At 45.0% G+C, this 10,145-nt stretch overlaps 1 non-coding gene across 1 annotated transcript; it reads right to left on the reverse strand.

Annotated features, from left to right (window-relative positions):
• Positions 1-9,673: 9,673 nt before the first annotated feature.
• Positions 9,674-9,747, reverse strand: TRNAT-AGU (transfer RNA threonine (anticodon AGU)). Its single transcript has one exon. It is a non-coding gene; the product is annotated as a tRNA-Thr (tRNA).
• Positions 9,748-10,145: the final 398 nt, after the last annotated feature.

Raw genomic sequence — 10,145 nt, forward strand, 5'->3', positions numbered from 1 at the left:
AGTGACACCATTAAAGTATTTCGAACTGCATTTAAGAAACAAAAAAATAGAAAGTCCTGACTCTTGCGGCACCGGTGAGTTTTGAACTCATGATCTCCTGTGACAAGAGCTTTAATCAAGTGAGCCACAGCGCCAGCGTGCCGTCATGTTCAGGCAGTGACACCAATAAAGTATTTCGAACTGCATTTAAGAAACAAAAAATAGGAAGTCTTGACTCTCGCGGCACCGGTGAGTTTCGAACTCATGATCTCCTGTGACAAGTGCTTTAATCAAGTAAGCCACGGCACCGGCTTGCCGTCATTTTCAGGCAGTGACACCATTAGAAGTATTTCGAACTGCATTTAAGAAACAAAAAAATAGAAAGTCTTGACTCTCGCGGCACCGGTGAGTTTCGAACTCATTATCTCCTGTGACAAGTGCTTTAACCAACTAAGCGACGGCGCCGGCGTGCCATATTGTTCAGGAAGTAACACCATTAAAGTATTTCGAACTGCATTTAACAAACACAAAAATAGAAAGTCTTGACTCTCGCGGCACCGGTGAGTTTCGAAGTCATGATCTCCTGTGACAAGTGCTTTAATCAAGTAAGCCACGGCGCCAGCGTGCCGTCATGTTCAGGCAGTGACAACATTAAAGTATTTCGAACTGCATTTAAAAAACAAAAAAATAGAAAGTCTTGACTCTCGCGGCACCGGTGAGTTTCGAACTCACGATCTCCTGTGACAGGTGCTTTAATCAAGTAAGCCACGGCGCCGGCGTGCCTTCCTGTTCAGGCAGTGACACCATTAGAAGTATTTCGAACTGTATAAGAAACAAAAAAAAAATAGAAAGTCTTGACTTTCGCGGCACCGGTGAGTTTCGAACTCAAGATCTCCTGGGACAAGTGCTTTAATCAAGTAAGCCACGGCGCCGGCGTGCCGTCATGTTCAGGCAGTGACACCATTAAAGTATTTTGAACTGCATTTAAGAAAAAATAGAAAGACTTGACTCTCGCGGCACCGTTTAGTTTCGAACTCACGATGTCCTGTGACAAGTGCTTTAATCAACTAAGCCACGGCGCCGGCGTGCCGTCATGTTCAGGCAGTGACACCATTAAAGTATTTCGAACTGCACTTAAGAAACAAAAAATAGAAAGTTTTGACTCTCGCGGCACCGTTGAGTTTCGAACTCATGATCTCCTGTGACAAGTGCTTTAACCAACTAAGCCACGGCGCCGGCGTGCCGTAATGTTCAGGCAGTAACACCATTAGAGAATTTCGAACTGCATTTAACAAACACAAAAATAGAAAGTCTTGACTCTCGCGGCACCGGTGAGTTTCGAAGTCATGATCTCCTGTGACAAGCGCTTTAACCAACTAAACCACGGCACCGGCGTGCCGTCATGTTGAGGCAGTGACAGCTTTAGAAGTATTTCGAACTGTAATTAAGAAAAAAAAATAGAAAGTCATGACTCTCGCGGCACCGGTGAGTTTCGAACTCATGATCTCCTGTGATAAGTGCTTTAATCAACTAAGCCACGGCACCGGCGTGCCGTCATGTTCAGGCAGTGACACCATTAGAAGTATTTCGAACTGCATTTAGGAAACAAAAAAATAGAAAGTCTTCACTCTCGCGGCACTGGTGAGTTTCGAACTCATGATCTCCTGTGACAAGTGCTTTAATCAACTAATTCACGGCGCCGTCGTGCCGTCATGTTCAGGCAGTGACACCATTAAAGTATTTCGAACTGCATTTAAGAAACAAAAAATAGAAAGTCTTGACTCTCGCGGCACCGGTGAGTTTCGAACTCACGATCTCCTGTGACAAGTGCTTTAATCAAGTGAGCCACAGCGCCAGCGTGCCGTCTTGTTCAGGCAGTGACACCATTAGAAGTAGTTCGAACTGTATTTAAGAAACAAAAAAATAGAAAGTGTTGAACCTCGCGGCACCGGTGAGTTTCGAACTCATGATCTCCTGTGACAAGTGCTTTAATCAACTAAGCCACGGCGCCAGCGTGCCGTCATGTTCAGGCAGTGACACCAATAAAGTATTTCGAACTGCATTAAAGAAACAAAAAATAGGAAATCTTGACTTTCGCGGCACCGGTGAGTTTCGAACTCATGATCTCCTGTGACAAGTGCTTTAATCAAGTACGCCACGGCACCGGCTTGCCGTCATTTTCAGGCAGTGACACCATTAGAAGTATTTCGAACTGCATTTAAGAAACAAAAAAATAGAAAGTCTTGACTCTCGCGGCACCGTTGAGTTTCGAACTCACGATCTCCTGTGACAGGTGCTTTAATCAAGTAAGCCACGGCGCCGGCGTGCCTTCCTGTTCAGGCAGTGACACCATTAGAAGTATTTCGAACTGCATTTAAGAAACAAAAAAAAATAGAAAGTCTTGACTCTCGCGGCACCGGTGAGTTTCGAACTCACGATCTCCTGTGACAAGTGCTTTAATCAAGTAAGCCACGGCGCCAGCGTGCCGTCATGTTCAGGCAGTGACACCATTAAAGTATTTCGAACTGCATTTAAAAAACAAAAAAATAGAAAGTCTTGACTCTCGCGGCACCGTTGAGTTTCGAACTCACGATCTCCTGTGACAAGTGCTTTAATCAACTAAGCCACGGCGCCGGCGTGCCGTCATGTTCAGGCAGTGACACCATTAAAGTATTTCGAACTGCATTTAAGAAAAAAATAGAAAGACTTGACTCTCGCGGCACCAGTGAGTTTCGAACTCACGATCTCCTGTGACAAGTGCTTTAATTACCTAAGCCACGGCGCCGGCGTGCCGTCATGTTCAGGCAGTCACACCATTAAAGTATTTCGAACTGCATTTAAGAAACAAAAAAATAGAAAGTCTTGACTCTCGCGGCACCGTTGAGTTTCGAACTCACGATCTCCTGTGAAAAGTGCTTTAATTACCTAGCCACGGCGCCGGCGTGCCGTCATGTTCAGACAGTGACACCATTAAAGTATTTCGAACTGCATTTAAGAAACAAAAAAATAGAAAGTCCTGACTCTTGCGGCACCGGTGAGTTTCGAACTCACGATCTCCTGTGACAAGTGCTTTAATCAACTAAGCCACGGCGCCGGCGTGCCGTCATGTTCAGGCAGTGACACCATTAAAGTATTTCGAACTGCACTTAAGAAACAAAAAAATAGAAAGTCTTGACTCTCGCGGCACCGTTGAGTTTCGAACTCACGATCTCCTGTGACAAGTGCTTTAATCAAGTAAGCCACGGCACCAGCGTGCCGTCATGTTCAGGCAGTGACACCATTAAAGTATTTCGAACTGCACTTAAGAAACAAAAAAATAGAAAGTCTTGACTCTCGCGGCACCGTTGAGTTTCGAACTCACGATCTCCTGTGACAAGTGCTTTAATCAAGTAAGCCACGGCACCAGCGTGCCGTCATGTTCAGGCAGTGACACCATTAAAGTATTTCGAACTGCATTTAAAAAACAAAAAAATAGAAAGTCTTGACTCTAGCGGCACCGTTGAGTTTCGAACTCACGATCTCCTGTGACAAGTGCTTTAATCAACTAAGCCACGGCGCCGGCGTGCCGTCATGTTCAGGCAGTGACACCATTAAAATATTTCGAACTGCATTTAAGAAACAAAAAAATAGAGTCTTGACTCTCGCGGCACCGTTGAATTTCGAACTCACGATCTCCTGTGACAAGTGCTTTAATCAACTAAGCCACGGCGCCGGCGTGCCGTCATGTTGAGGCAGTCACACCATTAAAGTATTTCGAACTGCATTTAAGAAACAAAAAATAGAAAGTCTTGACTCTCGCGGCACCGGCGAGTTTCGAACTCACGATCTCCAGTGACAAGTGCTTTAATCAAGTAAGCCACGGCGCCGGCGTGCCGTCATGTTCAGGCAGTGACATCATTAAAGTATTTCGAACTGCATTTAAGAAAAAAATAGAAAGACTTGACTCTCGCGGCACCAGTGAGTTTCGAACTCACGATCTCCTGTGAAAGTGCTTTAATTACCTAAGCCACGGCGCCGGCGTGCCGTCATGTTCAGGCAGTCACACCATTAAAGTATTTCGAACTGCATTTAAGAAACAAAAAAATAGAAAGTCTTGACTCTCGCGGCACCGTTGAGTTTCGAACTAACGATCTCCTGTGAAAAGTGCTTTAATTACCTAGCCACGGCGCCGGCGTGCCGTCATGTTCAGACAGTGACACCATTAAAGTATATCGAACTGCATTTAAGAAACAAAAAAATAGAAAGTCCTGACTCTTGCGGCACCGGTGAGTTTCGAACTCATGATCTCCTGTGACAAGTGCTTTAATCAACTAAGCCACGGCGCCGGCGTGCCGTCATGTTCAGGTAGTGACACCATTAAAGTATTTCGAACTGCACTTAAGAAACAAAAAAATAGAAAGTCTTGACTCTCGCGGCACCGTTGAGTTTCGAACTCACGATCTCCTGTGACAAGTGCTTTAATCAACTAAGCCACGGCGCCGGCGTGCCGTCATGTTCAGGCAGTGACACCATTAAAATATTTCGAACTGCATTTAAGAAACAAAAAAATAGAAAGTCTTGACTCTCGCGGCACCGTTGAGTTTCGAACTCACGATCTCCTGTGACAAGTGCTTTAATCAACTAAGCCACGGCGCCGGCATGCCGTCATGTTCAGGCAGTGACACCATTAAAATATTTCGAACTGCATTTAAGAAACAAAAAAATAGAAAGTCTTGACTCTCGCGGCACCGGTGAGTTTCGAACGCACGATCTCCTGTGACAAGTGCTTTAATCAACTAAGCCACGGCGCCGGCGTGCCAATATGTTAAGGCAGTGACACCATTAAAGTATTTCGAACTGCATTTAAGAAACAAAAAAAAAAATAGAAAGTCTTGACTCTCGCGGCACCGGTGAGTTTCGAACTCACGATCTCCTGTGACAAGTGCTTTAATCAAGTAAGCCACGGCGCCAGCGTGCCGTCATGTTCAGGCAGTGACACCATTAAAGTATTTCGAACTGCATTTAAAAAACAAAAAAATAGAAAGTCTTGACTCTCGCGGCACCGTTGAGTTTCGAACTCACGATCTCCTGTGACAAGTGCTTTAATCAACTAAGCCACGGCGCCGGCGTGCCGTCATGTTCAGGCAGTGACACCATTAAAGTATTTCGAACTGCATTTAAGAAAAAAATAGAAAGACTTGACTCTCGCGGCACCAGTGAGTTTCGAACTCACGATCTCCTGTGACAAGTGCTTTAATTACCTAAGCCACGGCGCCGGCGTGCCGTCATGTTCAGGCAGTCACACCATTAAAGTATTTCGAACTGCATTTAAGAAACAAAAAAATAGAAAGTCTTGACTCTCGCGGCACCGTTGAGTTTCGAACTCACGATCTCCTGTGAAAAGTGCTTTAATTACCTAGCCACGGTGCCGGCGTGCCGTCATGTTCAGACAGTGACACCATTAAAGTATTTCGAACTGCATTTAAGAAACAAAAAAATAGAAAGTCCTGACTCTTGCGGCACCGGTGAGTTTCGAACTCATGATCTCCTGTGACAAGTGCTTTAATCAACTAAGCCACGGCGCCGGCGTGCCGTCATGTTCAGGCAGTGACACCATTAAAGTATTTCGAACTGCACTTAAGAAACAAAAAAATAGAAAGTCTTGACTCTCGCGGCACCGTTGAGTTTCGAACTCACGATCTCCTGTAACAATTGCTTTAATCAAGTAAGCCACGGCACCAGCGTGCCGTCATGTTCAGGCAGTGACACCATTAAAGTATTTCGAACTGCATTTAAAAAACAAAAAAATAGAAAGTCTTGACTCTAGCGGCACCGTTGAGTTTCGAACTCACGATCTCCTGTGACAAGTGCTTTAATCAACTAAGCCACGGCGCCGGCGTGCCGTCATGTTCAGCCAGTGACACCATTAAAATATTTCGAACTGCATTTAAGAAACAAAAAAATAGAAAGTCTTGACTCTCGCGGCACCGTTGAATTTCGAACTCACGATCTCCTGTGACAAGTGCTTTAATCAACTAAGCCACGGCGCCGGCGTGCCGTCATGTTCAGGCAGTGACACCATTAAAATATTTCGAACTGCATTTAAGAAACAAAAAAATAGAAAGTCTTGACTCTCGCGGCACCGTAGAGTTTCGAACTCACGATCTCCTGTGACAAGTGCTTTAATTAACTAAGCTACGGCGCCGGCGTGCCGTCTTGTTCAGGCAGTGACACCATTAAAGTATTTCGAACTGCACTTAAGAAACAAAAAAATAGAAAGTCTTGACTCTCGCGGCACCGTTGAGTTTCGAACTCACGATCTCCTGTGACAAGTGCTTTAATCAAGTAAGCCACGGCACCAGCGTGCCGTCATGTTCAGGCAGTGACACCATTAAAGTACTTCGAACTGCATTTAAAAAACAAAAAAATAGAAAGTCTTGACTCTAGCGGCACCGTTGAGTTTCGAACTCACGATCTCCTGTGACAAGTGCTTTAATCAACTAAGCCACGGCGCCGGCGTGCCGTCATGTTCAGGCAGTGACACCATTAAAATATTTCGAACTGCATTTAAGAAACAAAAAAATAGAAAGTCTTGACTCTCGCGGCACCGTAGAGTTTCGAACTCACGATCTCCTGTGACAAGTGCTTTAATTAACTAAGCTACGGCGCCGGCGTGCCGTCTTGTTCAGGCAGTGACACCATTTAAGTAATTCGAACTGCATTTAAGAAACAAAAAATAGAAGGTCTTGGCTCTCGCGGCACCGTTGAATTTCGAACTCACGATCTCCTGTGACAAGTGCTTTAATCAACTAAGCCACGGCGCCGGCGTGCCGTCATGTTCAGGCAGTCACACCATTAAAGTATTTCGAGCTGCATTTAAGAAACAAAAAAATAGAAAGTCTCGACTCTCGCGGCACCGTTGAGTTTCGAACTCACGATCTCCTGTGACAAGTGCTTTAATTACCTAGCCACGGCGCCGGCGTGCGTTCATGTTCAGGCAGTGACACCATTAAAGTATTTCGAACTGCACTTAAGAAACAAAAAAATAGAAAGTCTTGACTCTCGCGGCACCGTTGAGTTTCGAACTCACGATCTCCTGTGACAAGTGCTTTAATCAACTAAGCCACGGCGCCGGCGTGCCGTCATGTTCAGGCAGTGACACATATAAAGTATTTCGAACTGCATTCAAGAAACAAAAAAATAGAAAGTCTTGACTCTCGCGGCACCGTTGAGTTTCGAACTCACGATCTCTTGTGACAAGTGCTTTAATTAACTAAGCCACGGCGCCGGCGTGCCGTCATGTTCAGGCAGTGACAGCATTATAGTATTTCGAACTGCATTTAAGAAACAAAAAAATAGAAAGTCTTGACTCTCGCGGCACCGTTGAATTTCGAACTCACGATCTCTTGTGACAAGTGCTTTAATTAACTAAGCCACGGCGCCGGCGTGCCGTCATGTTCAGGCAGTGACAGCATTAAAGTATTTCGAACTGCATTTAAGAAACAAAAAAATAGAAAGTCTTGACTCTCGCGGCACCGGTGAGTTTCGAACTCATGATCTCCTGTGACAAGTGCTTTAATCAACTAAGGCACGGCGCCGGCGTGCCGTCATGTTCAGGCAGTGACACCATTAAAGTATTTCGAACTGCACTTAAGAAACAAAAAAATAGAAAGTCTTGACTCTCGCGGCACCGTTGAGTTTCGAACGCACGATCTCCTGTGACAAGTGCTTTATTCAACTGAGCCACGGCGCCGGCGTGCCGTCATGTTCAGGCAGTGACACCATTAAAGTATTTCGAACTGCATTTAAGAAAAAAAAAATAGAAAGTCTTGACTCTCGCGGCACCGGTGAGTTTCGAACTCACGATCTCCTGTGACAAGGGCTTTATTCAAGTAAGCCACGGCACCGGCGTGCCGTCATGTTCAGGCAGTGACACCATTAGAAGTATTTCGAACTGCATTTAGGAAACAAAAAAATAGAAAGTCTTCACTCTCGCGGCACCTGTGAGTTTCGAACTCATGATCTCCTGTGACAAGTGCTTTAATCAACTGATTCACGGCGCCGGCGTGCCGTCATGTTCAGGCAGTGACACCATTAAAGTATTTCGAACTGCATTTAAGAAACAAAAAACAGAAAGTCTTGACTCTCGCGGCACCGGTGAGTTTCGAACTCACGATCTCCTGTAACAAGTGCTTTAATCAAGTAAGCCACGGCGCCGGCGTGCCGTCATGTTCAGGCAGTGACACCATTAAAGTATTTCGAACTGCATTTAAGAAAAAAAATAGAAAGACTTGACTCTCGCGGCACCAGTGAGTTTCGAACTCACGATCTCCTGTGACAAGTGCTTTAATTAACTAAGCCACGGCGCCGGCGTGCCGTCATGTTCAGGCAGTGACATCATTAAAGTATTTCGAACTGCATTTAAAAAACAAAAAATAGAAAGTCTCGACTCTCGCGGCACCGTTGAGTTTCGAACTCACGATCTCCTGTGACAAGTGCTTTAATTAACTAAGCCACGGCGCCGGCGTGCCGTCATGTTCAGGCAGTGACACCATTAAAGTATTTCGAACTGCACTTAAGAAACAAAAAAATAGAAAGTCTTGACTCTCGCGGCACCGTTGAGTTTCGAACTCACGATCTCCTGTGACAAGTGCTTTAATCAACTAAGCCACGGCGCCGGCGTGCCATCATGTTCAGGCAGTGACACCTATAAAGTATTTCGAACTGCATTTAAGAAACAAAAAAATAGAAAGTCTTGACTCTCGCGGCACCGGTGAGTTTCGAACTCATGATCTCCTGTGACAAGTGCTTTAACCAACTAAGCCACGGCGCCGGCGTGCCATAATGTTCAGGCAGTGACACCACTAAAGTATTTCGAACTGCATTTAAGAAAAAAAAAAAAAATAGAAAGTCTTGACTCTCGCGGCACCGGTGAGTTTCGAACTCATGAAATCCTGTGACAAGTGCTTTAACCAACTAAGCCACGGCGGCGGCGTGCCATAATGTTCAGGCAGTAACACCATTAAAGTATTTCGAACTGCATTTAACAAACACAAAATTAGAAAGTCTTGACTCTCGCGGCACCGGTGAGTTTCGAAGTCATGATCTCCTTTGACAAGCGTTTTAACCAACTAAACCACGGCGCCGGCGTGCCGTCATGTTCAGGCAGTGTCACTATTAAAGTATTTCGAACTGCATTTAACAAACAAGAAAATAGAAAGTCTTGACTCCCGAGGCACTGGTGAGATTCGAACTCATGATCCCCCGTTTACTAGACAGGCGCTTTGACCTTCTAAGCCATGGCGCCGGGCTTTCGTCATGTTCAGGCTGCGACACCATTAGAAGTATTTTGAACTATATTTCAAAAACGTTGGTCTTGACTCCCGAGGCACTGGTGAGATTCGAACTCAAGATCTCCTGTGACAAGCGCTTTAACCAACTAAGCCACGGCGCCGGCGCAGCGTCCTGTTCAGGCAGTTACACCATTCGAAGTATTTTCAACCATACTTCTAAAACAAAAAATAGAGACTTTAGTCTTGACTCCCGAGGCACCAGGGAGATTCGGACTCATGATCTCCTGTTTACTAGACAGGTGCATTAACGAGCTAAGCCACGGCGCCTGCGCAGCGTCTTTATCAGGCAATGACACCATTATAAGTATATTAAATTATACTTCGAAAACAAAAAACTAGAGAGTCGTTAGTCTTGACTCTCGAGGCGCCGGTGAGATTCGAACTCACGATTTCCTGTTTACTAGACAGGCGCTTTAACCAACTAAGCCACAGCACCTGCGCAGCGTCTTTTTCAGGCAGTGACACCAATAGAAGTATTTTAAATTATACTTCAAAAACAAAAATATAGAGAGACGTTTGTCTTGACTCTCGAGACACCGGTGAGATTCAAACTCATGATCTCCTGTTTACTAGACAGGCGCTTTAACCAACTAAGCCACGGCGCTTTTTTTTTATTGTCTTGCATATCATGACTGTTCACATTTTACATATTTGCATATTGGTCCAAATTCAAGTGCGTCACAAAATACACCAACAGAATTCATTGAGGTACCGTCAGCTCTTGGCTGAATATTAATCAATACTTGGGCAGTCTTAACAATCACTCAATGGACCCAATTCAGTCTGGCACATTCTCTTGGCTTTTCAGCATTTCAGGAAAATGGCACACCAAAA

The sequence above is a fragment of the Rhipicephalus microplus genome, chromosome 5 (genome assembly GCF_043290135.1).
Source record: "Rhipicephalus microplus isolate Deutch F79 chromosome 5, USDA_Rmic, whole genome shotgun sequence".
NCBI lineage: Eukaryota > Metazoa > Arthropoda > Arachnida > Ixodida > Ixodidae > Rhipicephalus > Rhipicephalus microplus.